Source organism: Sylvia atricapilla, chromosome 2 (assembly GCF_009819655.1).
Source record: "Sylvia atricapilla isolate bSylAtr1 chromosome 2, bSylAtr1.pri, whole genome shotgun sequence".
In the NCBI taxonomy this organism is placed as follows: domain Eukaryota; kingdom Metazoa; phylum Chordata; class Aves; order Passeriformes; family Sylviidae; genus Sylvia; species Sylvia atricapilla.
Window position 1 is genome coordinate 31,205,317 of NC_089141.1, and position 16,519 is coordinate 31,221,835.

At 36.7% G+C, this 16,519-nt stretch overlaps 1 long non-coding RNA gene across 1 annotated transcript in view; it reads right to left on the bottom strand.

Annotated features, from left to right (window-relative positions):
* Window positions 1-16,519, bottom strand: part of LOC136374045 (uncharacterized) — a 692,060-nt gene that overhangs the window by 575,167 nt on the left and 100,374 nt on the right. The gene's annotated exons all lie outside the window — the stretch shown is intronic.

The following is a 16,519-nucleotide window of genomic DNA, read 5'->3' on the forward strand; positions in this document are numbered from 1 at the left end:
ATATATATACATATGCATGTGCACTTGCTAACTTAAATACTTTCTTCTCTCTGCTCCCCAAATTTCTCTGCAAAACACTGCTTGTTGTGAAACATCTGTGTACAAAATTCAAATTCATATGATGTGTTTCAAACACATCTAATACGATTTCTTTTGTGGTTGCCATCTGTCATGCAACAACAAAAGTGATTTTTTCCCCCAACAGAATGAAAAAGACATGCATAATATCAACAAGGATCTTTTAAAAAATGTTAAAAGGTCCACAGTGAACACACTCAGCATAAATCTCAAAGGAGGCATGATTCTTTTTAAATTTCCATATAAAAAGGCTTTCATAGTTTACCAACATTTGATTTGAATTATTCAGCTTAAGATAAACTGATGCATTATTTATGTTAAGTGAAGCACATAAACAATGCCAATTTTATGCCCCCAAAAATATTTTAAAAGCTAACTTGAATGCAGCTTGCAATTTATAGCTGAGCTTTGTCAATTCATTAGAAACAAAACTGAGTATGAAAGTAAGTTCTGACTTGGTTCAACAAAAAATGCGTTGACAATTGAAGGTGACTCCTAAATATGGCCCTAATCATTAAATAAGTTACCTCAAAAATCCAGTATTGAACACACATATCCAGAGATACACACTCTTCCATGAACAAGTTCTGTAGCCTGAATTAATAGATCTGTTATGTGCAAGGAATTCAATGTCATTGAACAATTTTCAACAGAATTTGTGAGTTTGAAGTTCTGTCACCACCTTTTAGACTATTTAGAAATATACTTATTATTCATGAAAGAACATAAGAGATACTCTTGTCATTGCCGTACTAAATATAAAAAGGATTGGACAGCCTGTTAATGATTAAATAATTCTAAAGGTAGAAAATTATAGTTCTGCTCATTAGCATGCAGTGTGAATGAGGAAGTTGTTATTTTATGCCATCAGACCAAATTTTGAGAACTAGACACTTCTGACATTTAGGACTAATCCACCTGTTGGGGAAGGCAGAGGGAAGTGTGAGGGCAGTGGTTCAATCAACCTCAATTTCTTTGTATGCAAAATCATGGAATATTACTTTTTCAGAGCTGTTGTGAAGCAATAAAGTTCCCACTGGCTGATTCTGTTGCTACTTCTATTTTAGCTAGTTTCTCATTGGGAAAATCAATCAATTTCATTCCTTTGGAACTTCTTCAGAATTACCTAGACAAAAATCATTGTTGTTTCCTTAATTTACAGTCCCTAAAGGCTCATCAATTGCACAGTAGCATCTTCTTTCCTTTTGTCCCTATCTGATTTTTAGTGCCTGTGGGAAAGATAAGGAACTACTTAACTCATGTCTTCATTGCATAGATACATTGCATAGTATTTTTGCCCCCTTTCTTTGCTTTGACAGAGCACACAGACACATCTGTTGTTTCCAGCTCTTCTTCCCTCTTTCCTCAGGTAGCTGTGATGGTTTGTGCGACAGATTTATCAGCGTCTTTTTCCCCTTATCTCCTATGCTAAACCAGACTTTTCCTCTACAAAACTTTAAAGTCCTTCATCAATGCACTGAAGGTTAAAGTTGAGCATGTGTTTAGTTACCTACAGATGTGAAGTATATCTGCCATTTCTCAACTGTACTTCTCTAAGTGGTTATTCATTCCAATGCACTGATTTAACGAAAGTCGGCATGATGGTAAGCTAATTGCAAATTATTCTCATGTTTTTAGTAATTTTATTTATTTCAGTAACTGACCTAATCCATAAAATCCAAGATTAATTCCAAACAGTCTCAAGAATTAGAAAACAGTACAAACCTTTCCCAAATTTTACATGAGACACACTGCAAAATCCATCATAAACATAAACGTGTCAGTCTGGTACATATTTGCTTGTCTGAATTCCTTCAGGTACTGGATAAGCAATTCAGTGTCTTAAAAGGAGAACTGTTATATCATATAATTGCCCATCTGTAAAGATGAAACAGTAAAATTCTAGTATGAAATCTGTACTAGTGTGTGCTTTCTTAATATTCAGTATAATTTTATATTTTCAAATACTTGAGTAACTCTGACTCAATTCAATAGTCAATATAATTCTGCAGTTCTGGGAATGCTTTCTGGCCTGAAGTGTTGAGTCCAGACATATTGCTGCTTAGTTAACTATTTACCTTCACTATAAAACTGGCTTATAAATCGCAGAATATATTCCCTAGGAAGCATGTGAAAACATATTGGCCATTCTGACAAGAGACAGATACATTTATTTTTGCCAGTACTGTCACATGTGGACTGGATCCAGTAGAATACAGCTGGGATAAACAAAGATTGTTGGCAGATCATTATTAACAAATGAGTGATCCTCTTAAGAGCATGAGAATGATATGGAGCTTTTCTGCTACAAAAGGTGCCTTGGAGGCTGAATTTAGGTTGTGTGAACAAAAGCATAAGAGATATCTCTCTCTTTCTCTTATTTCTGCTTTATCTTATTCCTCTTTTGTTTTCTTCCTTCCTTCCTTCTCTCTGTTTCTTCTTTTTTCTCAAAATATTTCAAATTCTTCATGGGAAGAAGGGATTAGATGAATTCTGAATATTATGCAAGTTTAAAGACAGAATAAGTGGAAGTTTTAACATTTTTAGGCAACTCTTGAACCTTTCAGCAAGTGCAGAAATGATAGACAGTTTCAAGCTAAAAGTATGTTGAAATCATACAGCTTGAAAGGAAGGGAAGAAAAAGAATGCAGGGATTTCCATATTTGACACCAGCAGTCTCTAGAGATGTCTCCACAGTACATTAAATTACTTCATGGGCTTTTCAAGCCATGTTCTGCTGTTTCATATCACTTTCCTAACTGTTTCAGCTGCAGTGCTGCACAGACACAATACACTGTGGTTATCTGATCTGTGCTGGGCAGTGCCCACAGTACCCCAAAGTAACCAGCAAAACATGCACCAAAAATTAAAGCTGAACTAAATAAAGCAGGAAGAAGGCAGAACTGGAATTTTAGGAGTTAAATAGTCGGGCATAAATAATCACAGGATAAACCCCTCCACATTTAGCCAAAAACATTTGGCACTAACAATGCCATGGCACTAAATTAATGGCAAGGCAAAAAAAAAACCATCCAGGAGGATCCAGATGTGCTGAGATGCTCTGTGACATCTTTAAACTAAACAAGATTCAGAGTGAGGATATTTGAACATCAGGTTCCAGAAATTTTGTTCTAATAGTGATTCATTCTGTACTTAAGGGTTTCACTATTCTTTCATATACAGTTCCTTGTATCAAGTGAGATGTTATTTCTCAATAAACAGCAGCTTCAGAGGATGACCAGATTGTCTATAAGAGATTATTAAAGTAGAAAAAAACATAGACTTCCTCTTTTCCATTGAAGTGCCTCTTTCTACTTGTGGTGACTTTTTCACCTCAGTGCACCATTAATGGACATGTGTGATAATCCTTGTAAAAGAAAGAGAGTTGTTTGGGGGGTTTTTTTGTTTGTTTGTTTGTTTTAATTAGATGGTTCTAGTATTTAGAAACATCTTGGGAATCTTAAGCGTATAAAATTCTTCAAGGAGAAAACATTCATTTGAAGAAGTTCTCAGTTCAAAATAAATTAAAAGCACATTATTCTAAAAGTGTCTGAAAGTTGTGTGTGAGAGAGTGCCTCAATTTTCCAAAGGATTCTAGGAAACATTTCAGGAAGAGAGAGAGAAAAACTATATGATACTAAAAATGTTGAGAGAGAATAATGTTTCTTTTCCTCTTTTATAAAAATTGAGTAGTTCTGTAGGATTTCTTCTAGCCTTGGGTAGACTTTTTATGGCATCTTTTTTTGTACTTTAGACATCTGAACGACACAAAGAAAATTCTGCAGCACAGAAGAGGACATCCTCTGCATAAGGGAAGATGTACCACAATATTTCATTCTCTGTTCTTTTCAGAGTAGCTCCAAGAACTTCACAAAGTCTTTATAGGCAAGGTCATGAAGAAAGGGGAGGAACAGGTGAAATGGAGAGAAAATAAATTTAGAAAAGTCTGCTGAAGCACACTAAATACACATTCATGTCTAGGACCAACATGGCCAAACTGCCCTTAGATTCTATCATATGCACTTTAAAAATGAAGAAATATAAAGTATTTAAATATTTTATAGAATCATAGAATAGTTTGGGCTGGAAGGGACCTTAAGATCATCAGTCCCCTGCCATGGCCAGGGACACCTTCCATTAGAGCAGGTTGCTAAAAGCCCCATCTAGCCTGGCCTGGAACAATTCCAGGTACCATAATTTCAGATGAGGTATAAAAAATGAAAGTCAGATTTTGCTTGGGAACCACATATACAGGACTACCTGTGCACTCTTAGTTGGAACTCTCTCAGCAAGTGCATCTAGGAAAAATACAAGTAGCCATTCTGTCCTTAATAGCTGGGTGAAAATTTGAGTTGGGAGAAAGACTAGAGCTTGTAAAGACTGATCTGTATGACCTGATACCAGCTGTCAGGCTGTTCTGCATTCCTCTAAGTGTGGAGGAAATATCAGCTGAGCTAAAACTCATCCAGTATGCTCAGGGCCAGTTGCTGCAAAAAATTCTTCCTAGAGGGAACAGCCATGGTATTTAATCCTCTCCCTCAAACAGAGGGACCATGGAAAAAGTGCCTAATTGCAAAGATTTCCTGGCTTTTGCTAACTCCCAAATCCTTGTCCTGATGATTTTATAGAAAAAGTCTATATGGCATAGGCCACAACCATCCAAGGGAATACTGGAGTAACTGAATAAAATTAATACTGGGACCACAGAGCCAGGACCAGCCTGGTTTAATTCATTTGTCCACAAAAAAAATAGCCAGCTTCTCATTCCTTCTGTCATATTTAACAGCTTCTTATCTGCTGTCTCTATTTCCTACAGCTAACATCACTCTCACCTTAGTACAATTTGCAAAACTCACTTCCCTCACCTTGAATTTGCAGGTATGGAGTCATTGAGACTCAATTCCATGCGGTCTCCAGCACATATCAATCAGGAGCTTCTTTTTAATTAAATTGCTGCCTGTTTTTGGTTTTCTCATCTGTTCAGCTAACTATATTTCTCTAAGCCTGCATTTACTTGCAGCTTTCTGCTGTAGAGAGATGTCACTCAGCCCAGGCAATGGCTGATGTTCTCAAGTAACCGGACAGAAACCAACAACAAAATTTCTGAGTGGAGTTTTTTCAATACTTAGATTTTAGTTTGATCTCTTTCACAGACTGTACTTCAAAGGTAATTTTCCAAGGCTTTTTTTGGACATACAATTCCCCTTCAGCCACCAATGCAATTCCTCGCTTACATTGTACTCTCTTAATTTCAGACTTCAAAGTAATTATTGTAAGGACTCAGGGTCTCAGACCTTTGACATCTCTAACTGCCTATAGTCTTATTATCCCACAGGTATTTGTGAAAGCAAATCTTTGTGATGAACATAACATGGCAGCCTAAATATATCCAGCTTTAAGAACCAAAACTCTACCCAAGTCATGGTAAGTACTGATCCCACTTTGTCTTTATAGAATTAGATGTCTTATATAGAGCATGTCTGTAGACAGAATGTGGTAAAGATATAAAATACATATTCTAATTTTCTATTCAGCCTTGCTTTATGCCTTGCTGAAACACAAGGAAGTTGTCAGTATTATAAATGTGTTGGGCATCCCTTCCATCTCCAAAAATGGGTTGGGCATCTATTCATTCCCCAGAGTTCATTGTTGGAGAAATCAGCCAACAGGGCAACAGTTATAATTGCAAAGAATGGACATAATTCCTTCTTCTGCTGCTGCAAGTGAATAGGTATGACTTCTCCCATGAAATAGAATGAGTTCATTAGGAATTATAATTTTTCTCACGGGGGAGGGGGGGGCGGGGGGGGCAGGTGGGGAACAACACCATATTAATAATTAGACCAGAGAGATAGAGCCAAGCTGATTCAAAAACTACTGCAGTGACAGAGGGAAAGACACAGCTCTGTAAAGACCAATTTCCAGCCTAAATTCATTGAAGACAAAAAAAAAAAAAACTTTCTGAGATTTTTCACTGCCTTTAGTGCTGAGAGAGAATTTGACAAGGCTGCAAGGGAAGCAGACAGGGAAATATACTGTTTATTTTTCTGCTGATTTGATTTTTTTGCTTTGTGTTGATGTGCAAGATACGCTGACAATGTGATCTTTCCTCATCTATGAAAGGAGAAATGAAGCTTTTATCACACACCTCAGAAAGAAACACTGTGTTTGAGTAAGCTAAACCTATTGCTCTGGGCTATCGTGTGTCACAGCTCCTTTCATTATCCATTAACTTAGATAATGCTAGAGATCAAGTCTTCCATAGAACTCTTTATCTTTAAGTCTTCAGAAGCCTAAGAGTAAATACAATTCTTTCATTTTATAGATTGTCAGCAAGGGAAGAGAGGCAGATGTGAAGCACTATGAGCAGTAAAAAGGAGCCATAAGACTAAACTTTTAGAAATTACTCTTACAGATTACCATCTACTATTCCTGTCTTATCAGATATCTTACAACTACTGGTATTTCATCATAATTTTGTTTAGAGAAATGTCTCTGCAATTTTTGAGAAGACACTAAAATCAATCTAGACCAATTTCTCAATTAAAATTTCAACTGCAATTAAAACACTGCATATGCACAATAAAAGCATGCAAGTAAATCATGATGTGATAGATAAATTTAACTAAAAGCAATTCAATCAAGATTTTTTCCAGCAGCAATTAATCTTGTCCTCGAGAAACCAGGCAAGTGAGGGCCGTGCTAGAATTACTAGAATGATTATGTTTCACATGAGTGATGCTACTTTAGCATTCTATTTGGCTGATAGCATTGTCTGATAACTCAGCATCCTTTGCTATCAATTTCTTGTGCAAATACTACCATCATAATAAGGTAATGATGCCATCAATACAAGAAGCATTGCCACATAACCTCATCATTGCTCTTTGGGGGAACGTCAGCTCATGTTCTGCCTCTCAGTAAAATCTCTGCCCTTCTGTCTGCTGACAAAAGCTATTTCCAAGATAAGAGCCAGAACTCCTATTTGTCAAAAGCAATTAGTAACATTAGAAAACACCCCTATGTATAAATAAGTTAGTACAAAATTACATAAGGACAATTCAACATTCCTAAAATTATAGTTTGCTATGCTTTATGTCCCAGTTTATGTATAATTTTTCTACATAAGTGTGCATTCTGTTATTATTTAAAGATCTGAATCTTCCAAGAAAAAACTTGGGATGTCTACAGATGGACATTTCAATTTCTGCTTTGTCCTTAAAGCCTCTCTAAAGCTTTATGCAGTTAAACAGAACGTGGAATGAATCAGATATTTTTCAGAATGGCCACAGTCAATTCAAGATACCAACTCAGATGAATTAATGTCTAAGAATACTTATCGATTACATTAATTCAATAGGATTGTAGAACAAGTTGCATCACATTTAGGTTCACCTTATGGAAACCATCAGGAATGTGACCAGCTAACAATCTGAGAGCATTGGAGTTACTCAGCCTGGAGGAGAGAAGACACTGGGGAGACCTTAGAGTACCTTCCAGCCCTTAAAAGGGCCACAAGGAAGCTGGAGAGTTACATTTTACAAAAGCATGTCATGATAGTACAAGAAGGGTGGACTTTAAACTGAAAGAGGAAGGCTTACTTTATGTATTAGGAGGAAATTATTTACTATGAGGGTAGTGAGGCACTGGCACAGGTTGCCCAGAAGAGCTACAGATGTCCCATTCCTGGAAGTGTTCAGGACCAGGATGTGCCTGGTCAGGCTTTGAGCAACCTGGTCAACCTCAGTGTAAGGACTTGAAGATCACAACTGTTTGTCTGTTTGGCAGAAGGCCAGAAGGAAATTGCCATAAGAAAGCCACCACAGCAGGAACTTGAGATAAGCAAAGGGAGGAATTTGCAACAGGAACGTGCTCATCTCACAATTCCAGGTAATTAATTTCTGGGATCTTCCATCAGACAACTGTGTATGATGCACAGTGTTAAAACTCCCTCCTCCAGGGGAGGTACCTGAGCATTTACCCTGAACCTGAATCCATATCAACCCACTGAACTCTTTGTTTCCTGGCCTTCCTCCTTCCTTGATGGATCAAGACTGCAACCACCAACAATCAAGTCTTGTTGCTGGATCTACGGATGGTGATATATTTCCTCTCTGATATCTACTCTTATCCTTTTTTCTCTTTCTTTCTTTTCCATATATATTTTCCTCAGACTTTTATATTGCTATATTACTATAGATAATAACTCAAATTGTTACATACCTCATTTCCATTACAACTAAATATTTCTAATATACATCTATATATATACCAGTCATTCAATGTTATTTTATTCAAATCTACCCCAAGGGATAGATTTGCAAGAGCCTTAGCTACCCTCACCTTCTGGCGCAAATCAAAACAGACAGGAGGATTGGAAATAGGTGACCTTTAAGGTCCCTTCCAACTCAAACCATTTTAGGAGTCTATGATATGTGAGACTGTTGAAAGTTAGGAACTTGTGATCTTGTAGCGTGCATTCATGTGAAGCTGCATTTATTTTCTCTGAGCAAAAAGCAACAGCTTCCAAGAGACTCTATTAAAAAGTCATCTTTTCTACTATACTAACTGTTGCATTACTCCTAGACTATGTGACATTATTTTTGAGGGGATAGCAATTGGTTTCAGTCATGGATGATAGCAGTGATGGTCTAGGGCTAATTTATATAATAGGAGAGAGTTTGTCATTGCACCTGGAAATACTCTCTTGTAACTTGCTCCTGTTTGCTTGCTTAATCCTTGTGACTAATGCTTCTTTTATGAATGGATCTTTCTGTTCACAATGGTGTTTAAGTTTCCTCCTGTGTAAGAAGCTGCCTTAAAATCTTCATAAGCATTACCACAAATTCAAGAAAAAGGGAGAGCTATGCGTTTGTGCATTGTCTTTGGTGACCAGGCTCCTAAATTAAGATCTTTAGAGGCCTAAGTAGGTGAGGTAGATCTGAGTTCACTTAAGTACTACTAGAAAGAAATTAAAAATTAATATAATCTAATGTGGGTACAAACTGTTGAGAATTTTCAGACATACAAGGAAGAACTGTTATTACAAGTGTCATGTGTGTATGTACTAAGTAGCATTTCATTTTTAAAAATGTGTTTATTCCTGCTTTCTTAAGATAAATATATCTCCAAAGACCTGCTCCAAATTCTACATTAGACATAATCTTTTCTCTACACATTAAATTTTTAACCACAGGTACTCTGGATTTAGCAGGGTATTATTAAGTTTGAAACATATGCACCAAGACTATTTAAATGAGTCGTTAATTAGTCAGTGCTTAAACAACAACACATTTTCTCTAGTGTACTGTTCCAATACTAATAACTCGTGCTCTTCCCATCTGTTTGATTCCACCTGTTACCATTATTTTAAACCTACATTTAAACCTACGAGGAAGGAACTAATCTCAGTGTATGTTCATACCCCAAAACAATGATTATGGTTTTTGTTCCTATCACAAGGCACATGTTAAATATTTTTCTTCAGTGTTGATATTGTAAACTGAAATTCATACCAGAAACGAGACAAGGATGCTTTGAGGCAAACAGGATTTTACATTTTTTGAGGGGGAGGAGGTACCAGTAAGAAAAATACATACTGTTTCCCCATGGCCACGTGTTTTTATGAAGTTAATGCTTTTCATGTATAGTCCATCAATAAGACCCAGCTTAACACTGACAGCATGAGATTAATCTTCTGGTTATCTGAGCATCTTCCAGATTATATTCTTAAAAGTCCTGGATGTAGAAACCTCCAGATATTTTCATTCTTAGTAAATATGGGGCAAAGGGGACCATGGTTCTGAGCCAGTATTATTGATCTTATGGTTAATATGTCTTATGTTTCTCATTCCCTGTTATGTTTCTCATTCCACAACCCAGATTAATTGTAAACATTTTTGCTTCAAAATTTCCAATTTAAAAGAGTTTTTTCATTTGGAATTTCTGACATGTATGGATTTTTTTTTTTAATGCAAACCATAAAGACTTCTAGTGGGAAACACACTAGAATAAAAGCATCAAGAATTTACATCTACACACTTGTGTAATCAAGAAATAAAGGAAATGCACACCTGACAATAAATCATACCTTGTAGATTTTTTCCTCCATGAATCCCAGAAAGCATCCAGAGCTGTATAATCAACAAAAAGAAATTTCATTTCTCTGTTGTGATTCTGACTGGGAGCTTGTCATTTTCTTAAAATTTCCGCTACTTTTAACACTCCTGAACACAATACTGTTCGGCAGAAACTGAACACAATGTAGTCACAGAAGAAACCAAATTTTTCTTTCACATTACAGGGAGGAATTCTCACTTTCATGGCCTATAAATAGGTGAGGTGCTAACTCAGCCTGCATTTCTGCATGACATTTCCCATCAAATTATTATCAAATCACTACGGAGGTTTTATGCGTGTTTTCTGCCTGATAGAAAATCAAAATTCCATTCCTTTATGGCAGATGCTGTGTGCTGGAAAATACATGTTTCTGGAGTGAAAAATTTAATCATTTCATATGTTTGCAACTTTTTAATATCACTTGCAACTGATGCCACAATCACAGACCGTACATTTGACAAATCCTGGTCTTCACATAGTGAGGGGTATAAAGAGTCTCTCTACCATTTGGCAGTAAGGATATAAAGTGAGGTGTTATTCAGGGTCACCAGAGACCTGTCATGTGCTGCTGCTCCTGTTTCATGATCGTTCTGGACCAACCCTTGTGGTTTACTTCTTACTTGGAACCGACAGCTTTTTCATTTCCCTGGGAAGCCACATGGGATACAAGTGCTGTTATATCAGGCAAGTTTCCATAAGCAATTTCCAGTTATTTTTTTCTGTTTTCTCCAGAGATTTAAAACACTGCTAATCAGAATGAAAAATGTTTCCTGTCTCTCGCAGCAACTTTTACTTGATTTTACAGATTTGTCATAATTAACCAAAGAACATGGATTCTGCTATTCCTGAATAGCCTGAAATGGGACTGAGGATCCAAGAAGTATCACATGCAGAATATGTCCCGCCCTAAGGAATTTGAAGCTGAGACTGAAACAGTGTGCAGGCAGGAACAAATAGCAGGGAGAAGTAAAATGCAGGTAGCAGAGGTAAGATTGAACAGATAGTGCATGTTTTGACAAGTTAAACTACTAAATGCACTACTCAGAGGATAGACAGGCATGAATAGTAGGAGTATTTGTTGTGTTTGCTATGTTACTATATTTACAGGAGAGTCTGGCATTTAAGAATAGGTTAAGTGGAACTGAAGGTGCTGTGGATGTGTATGTCACAGAGTGTTGTTGTTTGACTGAGAGCAAGCCCGGGTGTAAGAATACAAGCTGCAGGAGTTATTCTAACCTGACATTACTTCTAAAAGGCACTGTACCATCAAGTAATACTTTCTGAAATTAAAATCTCTGCCTGACCTTCCTGTAACTGGGGAATATCTACTTTCCTTGAAAGGTATGTAGTATTACCCTGAATACCTGGGAAGGAGCTTCACTTCCACCCTCACTATTATTTGGATTCTAGTCAGTGGAGTAAATGAAAGACAGGTTCTGCTCTCCAAACTGCTCTTGAATACAAACCTAAAATTAAATGTGTCCTACTAGTGAGACAAATAAGCTACTGATTTTCCTCCTCTGAATCCACTTTCAGTTGCGCCAGGAGGTGAAATCCAGTGGTACCATAATGATATTTAGAGTGGTACCAAGGAATGAGTCCTGAGAGTGCCTTCTACTGCATTGAGTTTGGCTAAATTTTATCCTGTCTTGTCCTGACACATGAAAATATGCTTGGGATTAAATAAAAAGCAGAAAAACTCCACATAAATATTTCTGATTTAGTACCACCAAGGATTGCATTAAATTAACTCTTCTGCAAAAAAGGGCTAAGCTTAAATTTAATTTTAAAATAGGCTTTTACACAGTGCAGTAGTCATACAAAGTATTCTCTAGGTGACTACAAAAGTTTTAGGGCATCATCTAGCACTTTCTATAAATCATTCTTAAAGGCCACGTTTCCATATGGCAAGTACTCATCATTTGCTGTAATACACTTAAAATATGAATTTAGCTTTGTTCTTGGGACAAGTTCTGAGAGGTCTCAATGGCCCACAACTTGCAGAATTCTGAGCACTAACTGGCATTTGGACTCACACTTATTGTGTTGCCAAATATATGAGAGACACACTTCCTTAGTCACAGAAAGAGAAATGCCATTACTCTATCTTGCTTTGTGCATTGTGGTTTCATGAAGCAGATTGGTTTATATGTAAGGTATGCATTCATGTATCTTTTTGTGTATATATATTTATTAAATAAATACAAGAGATTTTTATAACAATGTTTATACTTGGCATAGAACATAAAGTTCCCTAATTAATTTTCTCTAGTTTTTCAGGCTCTCCAAATTCACACCTGTGCAGCACATACCTTAATCTGGGGAGGTGATTCTCCCCTCAACTCCACAATCATAAGACCCCATCTGGAGTACTGCAATCAGCCCTCCAATCCCAGCATAAGAAGGATGTAGACATATATCCTGTGTTGAAACACATACAGATAAGGCCACAACAATGCTCAAAAGGCTGGAACACCTCTGCTGTGAAGACAGGTTGAGAGAGTTGGGCTTGTTCAGCCTGGAGTAGAAAAAGTTCCAGAGTGAGCTTCTTGCACTACGAGGTACCTAAAAGGGCTACAGGACAGCTGGAGAGGAATTTTTTTGACAAGGGCATGGAGCAATAGGACAAAGGGTAATTACTTCATACTGAAAGAGGACAGGATTAGATTAGATATAAGAAAGACACTCTGTACTGTGAGGGTGGTGAGGCACTTGCACAGGTTGCGCAGAGAAGCAGGCTGCTCTATGGCTGCTCCATCACCACAAGAGTTCAAGGCCTATTATTACTGATAATCACAGTGATCTCCCTGGAGAATTAGACTTCCTTCTTAATGAGTTTTTTGTTCTGAATGAGCAAAAATTTGTGGTAATCCTATTAAAAATAGTGGATGGTACCAGTTAATCCTGCTCCCCATGAAACCAAGGCTGAACCTCTGACCAGAGAACTAATATTACTGCCACAACTCCTTTTAGCTCATGTGGGCTCTAGAGTGTCCTCTAAGCTCTAAAACATTGTTTTAACCCAGCCTCTAGAAAGACTTTTTAAGAGCTGGAAAGTCTTTTTGGCCCAACTCAGTTTTGGGTACAGGTCAAATTTAAGTTATTGCTCACCTCGGAGAGAGCTATATCTGCAAGGAATCACCAAGCTATAGTCCAGGATTTTGAAGTCCCACCTTTTAGTTCGGCATGTTCTTTGCTTAAAATAGCATCTACTGAAAAATATTACCTATAAAAACCCATTTCATTTCAAGCAACTCAATTTTCCTGTTTACCTGTGTAAGGATGCTAACTCATAACTAGAGTCCTTTCCTAAATTTCTTTGAGGTTCCTTATACAAAGTGTTGCTTTAATTTTTCTTGAGGAAAGTAATGAAGTTTTAAGGATACCTTTTTTAAACAGAAATGCTAAACACCATGTTTGGATAGCAACACAAGAGAAGCTTCCAAACATGGCAGTAGATATTTGTAAAGTTTTTAAAATATCAATATGGATTTGACTTAGAAGTTTTTGGTTTTTTTCTCTCTTTTATAGAAAAGGGTTTCTCAGATGGAAATCATACGGGAATTTCATTAGTTGAAATCTTATTAAAGACCTTTTTAACCTAGTCACTTTAATAAAAACTAATTACAAGACAGAAAAAGACATATATAAAATATTTTCTAAAGAACTTTATGAGAAAGAAACTGTAAATATTTGTGAGTTTGAAGAGTTTTTTATATTTTTGTTAGTGTGTGTGTGTGTGTGTGTGTGTGTGTGTGTGTGTGTGTGTGTGTGTGAAAAAGTACATTACACAATGAAGATGTTCTAGATGGTTCTTTGAGGTTGTAATGCTGGATTTTGAAAGAGAATTTGTCATGGAATAGACTCCCAGAAATTCTGGTTAAACAAAATGCTTGATGACTCTGACAGAGTACTGTAACTTGTAAGAGAAAGTCCATTCTACTTTTGAAATATTGATCATGAATATGTTGCTGGGAAAGCATGGAAGCTGAAGAAACATTTGACAAACAGCTTCCAGGACAGCTAAGGCCCCTTTCCTGTGCAGCCCAAACTTTTCTATATTTTCCTTATTGAAAGTACTGTATTCATTTCACCACAACATTTATAGTAACTCCATAAAGAAGGAGAAAGCAGTAATGTCTATTTTACACATAGAAGATAAAAATCAGTGAAGTAAAGGTCTTGTGGCAAGTCTCTCACCAATAAATTATTTAATCCAAGACCTTAAAATTTGAAAGCAATACCTTTTGTTTCTCAGTCTTTCATTTTTCTTCATTTCAGTAGAACAGTGGCTAGAAACAATTAATGAAGCAAATAAATTTTAAAATATTTTTTTAATTGGTGTATAATATTATAAGTGCAATAATAATTGTATCCTACTCTTTATGAAGAACTGAATATTATCCAACACTAACTATAAAATCATATTTTTCAGCCTCTCATTATCTGGATGCCCAATCAGTTAAACAGTTCAGGGGTCAAGATTTCAGAATTTTCTGTGAATACATATATATTTATGTATCACTTAGTCTCTAGAGAAGCCTATAATTGATCAATCACCTCTATTTCAGACTGCAGTCTTCCACAGCTGCCTATGCTATGGAAGCACAGCATAGTTATATGCACAAGATATGCACAAGTTGCTTGGTATAAGAGCCCCAGAGCTCACAAAGTGAACAGAATTTAGGCACCTGGACACCACTGCAATTTTGAAATGAGTAAGGAGACATCAAAACTAAGCCTTTTATAGGTGGTTTCTGAGTAGACATAATGAATTTGGTCAGCTTTAGGTTTTCTCCAGAACTAGTTGCAATATAGATGGATGCCATATAGTTATGAAAACTAAGCACAAATTTCTTGACCTTATGAGCTGAGTATCAGCCTCAAGACACACATCATGAACAGCAAAACTGGAGACAGCCTTATAAAGGATCCAGAGTAGTAAACAGCATCTCCCCATGGTCCTAGCTCTCCATACTGGATAAGGCTGCATATGCAGTCTCAAGATGTGCTGGATGCTCCAGCTTCCTTATGCCTTGCTCTCATATTTCATTTTTGGCAGCAGATTTGGACTAAACAGCACCTTCATCTCAGCAGAGTTCCTCTACCTGTACAGATACACATGGACTTCTGACAAACCATTACACATGTAATTGGGGAGCTGTGGTAAATGCTTGAGAAGGACACGGGAAACCTGGCTGCCTGCACACTGCTTAGTCCAAGAGAAAGAATTCTGGGTTTTTCAAGAGTATACTCTGATTGCCACTTAGTGGTCACACTTGGAACTTTCAGAATGTCCCTGGACTGATAGTTTTTTTAGTTCAGTAATCATTCACAGTAAAATGACACTCCCAAACATTCTTCCCCCCAGGAACAATTACGGCAGGAATTCTTAGTACGGGACCTTAATGAGTTAGCTGGGTGAGGGGAACAAGAATACTCAGCAGTAAGCACACTTTCTCTTCCACTTGGGGTAGTATCCTCATTATTTCCACTTAAAGTCAAGATCCAGCTTGGATCCAGATGCTTCTGACATGATAGTTTTTTTCTTATGTCTAATTGTTAGGTGCCTGCCCACAAAAGGCTATTATTTTTACTCTTCCTCATAACTAACATCCACAGAGCCCTTTTTCCTGTTAGATTGCAAAACTGAACTGAAATCCATCTGTAACTAACAGAAATGCTTGTTTCAGAGGTCTAGAAATGTTTCTAAAGATCCTTAAACAATTTAGCCATATGAAAAAAAAAATTCCAGTGTGTATGAGGCAACTAGGAGTAATATATCCTGTAAATATCTGTAGCAGTCAGTTTTATCTCTCTGCCATTTTTCTGGTCTCCTGATTGATATTCAGACAGCAGATAGCTTTGCTAGAGATATCAAAGCACAGAGTCCGGATTTCTAATGATTACTATAAGACTTGGTTCAACCTCCTTCAAAGTAAAGCCCCTTTCCCCATGCTGCAGGTACAATTTTTTGAGTATTATTTGTGCTGTGAGTGACTTTGAAGCTAATAAATATTATTGTGTCAAATAAAATAAAATAAAACCTTCTCAGTGAGACAAAGATCAACTTCAGTACTATATAATATATGGCTTTAGCCCCTGGCAGTGAGTTCAGGGAGTTACAGTAGTTGAAAGAAATTTTAGAGTACAGCAGTGGGTTCAGGTTACAGAGTATCTAAGTTATAAGAGATAATTATTTCTAAAAAAAAAAAAAAAAAAAAAAAAAAAAAAAAAAAAAAAAAAAAAGGAGTTTATGAGGTGAAAGGGGTTTCTAAATGGCCTTTTATAACTTGCAAGAGGAAAAATTCGTAGTTCATCA